The sequence below is a fragment of the Oncorhynchus tshawytscha genome, linkage group LG20 (assembly GCF_018296145.1).
Source record: "Oncorhynchus tshawytscha isolate Ot180627B linkage group LG20, Otsh_v2.0, whole genome shotgun sequence".
In the NCBI taxonomy this organism is placed as follows: Eukaryota; Metazoa; Chordata; class Actinopteri; order Salmoniformes; family Salmonidae; genus Oncorhynchus; species Oncorhynchus tshawytscha.
This window is the reverse complement of record NC_056448.1, coordinates 38,974,842-38,981,754: the sequence shown is the minus strand read 5'-3', so window position 1 is coordinate 38,981,754 and position 6,913 is coordinate 38,974,842.

The following is a 6,913-nucleotide window of genomic DNA, read 5'->3' as shown; positions in this document are numbered from 1 at the left end:
AGAAGAACCTGGGTGAGAAGAAAAAAAAGAGAAACATATTTCTCTTTGAGCCAACCTTCAAATATTGTACCTGAAAGAGTGAGCGAGAGAGAGCGGGAAAGAGAGAGAGTGACTCAGTAGGCAATTAAGAAGAGAGTGTCCTTTATCACTCTGTAATTGTGTCTGTGTGAACTGGAGGGAGAGAGAGAACGAGGGAGGGAGGCGAGGAAGAGGAGTAGGGGGGACGCTGTGCTGGGAGCAGGTGTTTAAGTGGCTGATGTTCCGGGGCTCTGAAAACAGCATTACCTCCGTCAGAGAGAATGGGGCCTTTTCACTGCGGCCCCCTCCCGGTCCACACAACAACATGGCCAAACAACATGGCTGCCTGAAAGGACCCACTTCAAAGTCATTAATTGGCAGTTTGACATGAAAGGGGAGGCGTGTGCCGCCATGTAATGATGTGTGTCGGAAAAAGCTCAGAAAAACTTTTGATTTTCTAAACTTCTGCACTTTTCTAAAGGCTGTAAGCAGTGAATGGACATCCTTGTCGATTTCATTACCGCTTAGTATTGGCTTTTTATTGTTGACTTTTTCAATTTGTGGAAGGTTTTTGTTGGAGTTTTTAAAACTATTTTGGAATCTTTTTCAATGTCTGTTATCATTATATATAGCTTTAAGATTCAGAATTGCTTGCTAACAGTTGGACAATATGAAGGCCATTAAAAACTCATTAGATATACACTAGCGTTCAAAAGTTTGGGGTCACTTAGAAATGTCCTTGTTTTTGAAAGAAAAGCAATTTTTTTGTCCATTAAAATAACATTAAATTGATTAGAAATACAGTGTAGACATTGTTAATGTAAATGACTATTGAAAAGGCTGAATTTTAATGGAATATCTACATAGGCGTACAATGGCACGTTGTGTTAGCTAATCCAAGTTTATAATTTTAAAACCCCTTTGCAATTATGTTAGCACAGCTGAAAACTGTTGTCCTGATTAAAGAAGCAATAAAACTGGCCTTCGGCATTTGTGGGTTCGATTACAGGCTCAAAATGGCCAGGAACAAAGACCTTTCTTCTGAAACTCATCAGTCTATTCTTGTTCTGAGAAATTAAGGCTATTCCATGCGAGAAATTGCCAAGAAACTGGAGATCTCGTACAACGCGGTGTACTACTACACAGAACAGCGCAAACTGGCTATAACCAGAATAGAAAGAGGAGTGGGAGGCCCCGGTGCACAACAGAGCAAGGGGACAAGTACGTTAGAGTGTCTAGTTTGAGAAACAGACGCCTCACAACTGGCAGCTTCATTAAATAGTACCCGCAAAACACCAGTCAATGTCAACAGTGAATGCACGATTCCGGGAGAGAGAGTGACTCAGTAGGCAATGCGTATGGCCTGCGTATGCTTTCACTGTTTTGAACAGATTAGATTATACTGACATGTATTGTAATGTTTTAAAATTGTATAAACTGCCTTAATTTTGCTGGACCCCAGGAAGAGTACCTGCTGCTTTGGCAGCAGATAATAGGGATCCATAATAAATACAAATACTTCGGGCTCCCGAGTGGCGCAGCGGTCTAAGGCACTGCATCTCAGTGCAAGAGATGTCACTACAGTCCCTGGTTTGAATCCAGGTTGAATCACATCTGGCCGTGATTGCGAGTCCCATAGAGCGGCACACAATTGGCCCAGCGTCATCTGGGTTTGGCCAGGGTAGGCTGTCATTGTAAATAAGAATTTGTTCTTAACTGACTTGCCTAACTAAATAAAGGTTAAATATGATTTTTTTCAAATACTATTTAGAATGAGCAGCCAGCTCACGTTACGAACGAACAAGTGCACCAGGGAGAACGCAGCAAGCAACTGGGGATAGCTAGCTAACATAATGGCAAAAAGCATGATGCGCTAGCCAGTTATCTTTCTTGCTGAAACAACTTCATATTTCCGAGTTAGTCAGATATTAGTTTAGAAATACTTGAAATTTGCATGGGAGCTAACTATCTAGCAAGCTACCAGCTAAGCTGCTTTTCAAAGGTAAATAACTGGTTGATTTGACTAAAAATCTACCAAACTATGTCTCAATGTTTCTCAGAATTACTGTAGCTGGCTTTGTGATACACTGGGTTTTAATTAAGTTTTAGCCCCAACAACATGTCGCCCTGTCACCTACAGAAGAACCTGATGAACAACATGAGAGGAAACAATTACATTTCCCATGCTTTTGCACAGAGCTGCTGCTGCTGCTGGCAGTCACTGAGGGGCAGAGTAGTCAGTAACTGAACAGCTTGTTTTGAACAATATATTTTTAACAGGAAAATGTACACATTTACCATACTTTTAGAAGCATTTAAAACATATACAGTACCAGTCAAAAGTGTGGACACTCCTACTCATTCAAGAGTTTTTCTTTATTTTTACTATTTTCTACATTGTAGAATAATAGTGGTCAAGGCATTCTATTAAAACAGCTTCACCTGGCATGCTTTTCTAACCGTCTTGAAGGAGATCCCACATACGCTCAGTACCTGTTGGTTGCTTTTCCTTCACTCTGCAGTCTGACTCATCACAAACCATCTCAAATGAGTTGAGGTCAGGTGATTGTGGAGGCCAGGTCATCTGATGCAGCACTCCATCACCCTCCTTCTTGGTCAAATAGCCCTTACACAGCCTGGAGTTGTGTTGGGTCATTGTCCTGTTGAAAAACAAATTATAGTCCCACTAAGCCCAAACCAGATGGGATGGCGTATCGCTGTAGAATGCTGTGGTAGCCATGCTGGTTAAGTGTGCCTTAAATTCTAAATAAATCACTGACAGTGTCACCAGCAAAGCAGCCCCACACCATCACACCTCTTCCTCCATGTTTCACGGTAAGAAGCACACATGCAGAGATCATTAGTTCACCTACTCTGCATCTCACAAAGACACGGCGGTTGGAACCCAAAATCTCACATTTGGACTCATAAGAACAAAGGACAGATTTCTACCGGTCTAATGTCCATTGCTCGTGTTTCTTGGTCCAAGCAAGCCTCTCCTTCTTATTGGTGTCCTCTATTAGTGGTTTCTTTGCAGCAATTCAACCATGAAGGCCTGATTCACGCAGTCTCCTCTGAACAGTTGATGTTGAGATGTGTCTATTACTTGAACTCTGTGAAGCATTTATTTGGGCTGCAATTTCTGTGGCTGATAACTCTAATGAACTCATCCTCTGCAGCAGAGGTAACTTTGGGTTTTCCTTTCCTGTGTCGGTCCACATGAGAGCCAGTTTCATCATATGGCTTGATGGTTTTTGCGACTGCATTTGAAGAAAGTTTCAAAGTTCTTGAAAGATCTTGTCTTAAAATAATGATGGATTGTCATTTCTATTTGCTTATTTGAGCTGTTCTTGTCATAATATGGATTGGTCTTTAACCAAATAGGCCTATATTCTGTATACCACCCCTACCTTGTCACAAGGAAACTGATTGGCTCAAACGCATTAAGAAGGAAATAAATTCCACAAATTAACTTTTAACCAGGCATACCTGTTAAGTATGTGACTAACTCATGGAGTGTGACTAACTCATGGAGCTGGTTGAGAGAATGCCAACAGTGTGCAAAGCTGTCATCAAGGCAAAGGTTGGCCACTTTGAAGAGTCCCAAATCCCAAAAATATTTTGATTTGTTTAACACTTTTTTTGATTACTACATGATTCTATATGTTATTTCATAGTTTTTACAATGTAGAAAATAGTAAAAATAAATATATATATATTCAGTTGAAGTAAGAAGTTTACATACACCTTAGACAAATACATTTAAACTCAGTTTTTCACAATTCCTGACATTCAATCCTAGTAAAAATTCCCTGTCTTAGGTCAGTTAGGATCGCCACTTTATTTTAAGAATGTGAAATGTCAGAATAATAGTAAAGAGAATGATTTATTTCAGCTTTTATTTCTTTCATCACATTCCCAGTGGGTCAGAAGTTTACATACACTCAATTAGTATTTGGTGGCATTGCCTTTAAATTGGGTCAAACATTTCAGGTAGCCTTCCACAAGATTCCCACAATAAGTTGGGTGAATTTTGGCCCATTCCTCTTGACAGAGCTGGTGTAACGGAGTCAGGTTTGTAGGCCTCCTTGTTCGCACACGCTTTTTCAGTTCTGTCCACACATTTTCTCTAGAATTGAGGTCAGGGCTTTGTGATGGCCACTCCAATACCTTGACCTTGTTGTTCTTAAGCCATTTTGCCACAACTTTGGAAGTATGCTTGAAAAAGTATTTAGTCAGCCACCAATTGTGCAAGTTCTCCCACTTAAGAAGATGAGAGAGGCCTGTAATTTTCATCTTAGGTACACTTCAACTATGACAGACAAAATGAGAAAAAAAATCCAGAAAATCACATTGTAGGATTTTTAATGAATTTATTTGAAAATTATGGTGGAAAATAAGTATTTGGTCACCTACAAACAAGCAAGATTTCTGGCTCTCACAGACCTGTAACTTCTTCTTTAAGAGGCTCCTCTGTCTTCCACTCGTTACCTGTATTAATGGCACCTGTTTGAACTTGTTATCAGTATAAAAGACACCTGTTCACAACCTCAAACAGTCACACTCCAAACTCCACTATTGCCAAGACCAAAGAGCTGTCAAAGGAAACCAGAAACAAAATTGTAGACCTGCACCAGGCTGGGAAGACTGAATCTGCAATAGGTAAGCAGCTTGGTTTGAAGAAATCAACTGTGGGAGCAATTATTAGGAAATGGAAGACATACAAGACCACTGATAATCTCCCCTGGGGCTCCACGCAAGATCTCAACCCGTGGGGTCAAAATGACCACAAGAACGGTGAGCAAAAATCCCAGAACCACACGGGGGGACCTAGTGAATGACCTGCAGAGAGCTGGGACCAAAGTAACAAAGCCTACCATCAGTAACACACTACGCCGCCAGGGACAGTGTGAGACGTGTCCTCCTGCTTAAGCCAGTACATGTCCAGGCCCGTCTGAAGTTTGCTAGGGAGCATTTGGATGATCCAGAAAAAGATTGGGAGAATGTCAGATGAAACCAAAATATAACTTTTTGGTAAAAACTCAACTAGTCGTGTTTGGAGGACAAAGAATGCTGAGTTGCATCTTAAGAACACCATACCTACTGTGAAGCATGGGGGTGGAAACATCATGCTTTTCTGCAAAGGGACCAGGACGACTGATCCGTGTAAAGGAAAGAATGAATGGGGCCATGTATCGTGAGATTTTGAGGGAAAACCTCCTTCCATCAGCAAGGGCATTGAAGATGAAACGTGGCTGGGTCTTTCAGCATGACAATGATCCCAAACACACCGCCCGGGCAACGAAGGAGTGGCTTCATAAGAAGCATTTCAAGGTCCTGGAGTGGCCTAGCCAGTTGCCAACAAAGGGTATAAAACAAAGTATTGAGATAAACTTTTGTTATTAACCAAATACTTATTTTCCACCATAATTTGCAAATAAATTCATAAAAAATCCTACAATGTGATTTTCTGGATTTTTTTTCTCATTTTGTCTGTCATAGTTGAAGTGTACCTATGATGAAAATTACAGGCCTCTCTCATCTTTTTAAGTGGGAGAACTTGCACAATTGGTGGTTGACTAAATACTTTTTGCCCCACTGTATATATATATATATATATATATATATATATATATATATATATATTTTTTTTTTAAGTGGGAAGCCACCCCTAACTCTCTAATGGGCAGGCCGTCACTGCTTTAAAACTGAAAATAACCATTCAGTAGAGCAGTGAATGCCTAAAACTGTAAAAGGTGAGAGGTCTACATTAGTTTTGGGGTCGGGAGAGGTGAGGGTGGGATCTCTTTGGTTTTGATGAATCTTTGTTTAGCCCTAATTTCTGAAACCAGCAGGGTCGTATTCATTAGGAAACAGACTTAATTCCCAAACAGGTGTAAACTTTGTTTTAGTGCATATGCTTAGTAAATCTATACCTAAACACTGAATAGATCAAATTGGACAAGCACGCTAGTCAAGAGATAAGGACATTTTGGATAAGACCATTTGGAAACTGTTCAATTGAGTAATTCAATGCTGTATGTGGGTACAGTAATGGAAGGAGAGAAAAGAGAGAGGATCAGGGAGAATGAGAAGAGGGTTATGAGAAAAGATCGCCTTGACACACTTCCTGGATTAAGCCCGAACATGATAACCCTTTTCCATCCTAGGCCGCGATCCCTCCGACGACACCTAAATCCTCCTCTTCACCCACTCCCAGTTCATTACGTAAATCAGTGTAATTCTTTAGACATGTTTTGATTCAGGGGGATGTAGTTTATCCCGCGCCCCTCGCCTTTCTTTTTAAACGACCTCGCCCTCCAGCTGGCACCAGGTTGGCATGGGTCCCATCCCCAGGCAAAACATGGCGCAGGTAACTACAACGGCGCTGATGTTGGCTTGAGTCTCCAATTAGTCCACATCACTGACCCTACCACCTTACAATGCATTGCTGTGGCAATGCTTTAATCATTGTAACTTACTGCTAAACCGAAACAGGGGTTGAATTAAATGAAAAAGTAGAAATGTGTCTGGGGCTCTTTTGAAACACTCTGATGCTATCTAAATGTTAACTTTTCAAAGATTGGTTGTCTAGAATAAAAAAGACCCTGACATTCATAGTTTGTTCAAATACAGTAATGTTTACTGTCAATAGTTTTTTGTAGGAAGTGGGGGGGAAACAAATCATGAAGGTATACCAATCCCAATCATTCAGACAAGGGTTTGACTGAAACGGCTAATTTGAACAAGTGTGTGATCCAGGTATTCTACTTGAAGCTACTTGAAATGTGTGCTCAAGATGACTGTAGCTGTAGGATCAATGTTCTGTCCTACCAATGCACTCAAAACTCACAATGGAGGGGCCTCCTGAGTGGAGCAGTAGTCTAAGACACTG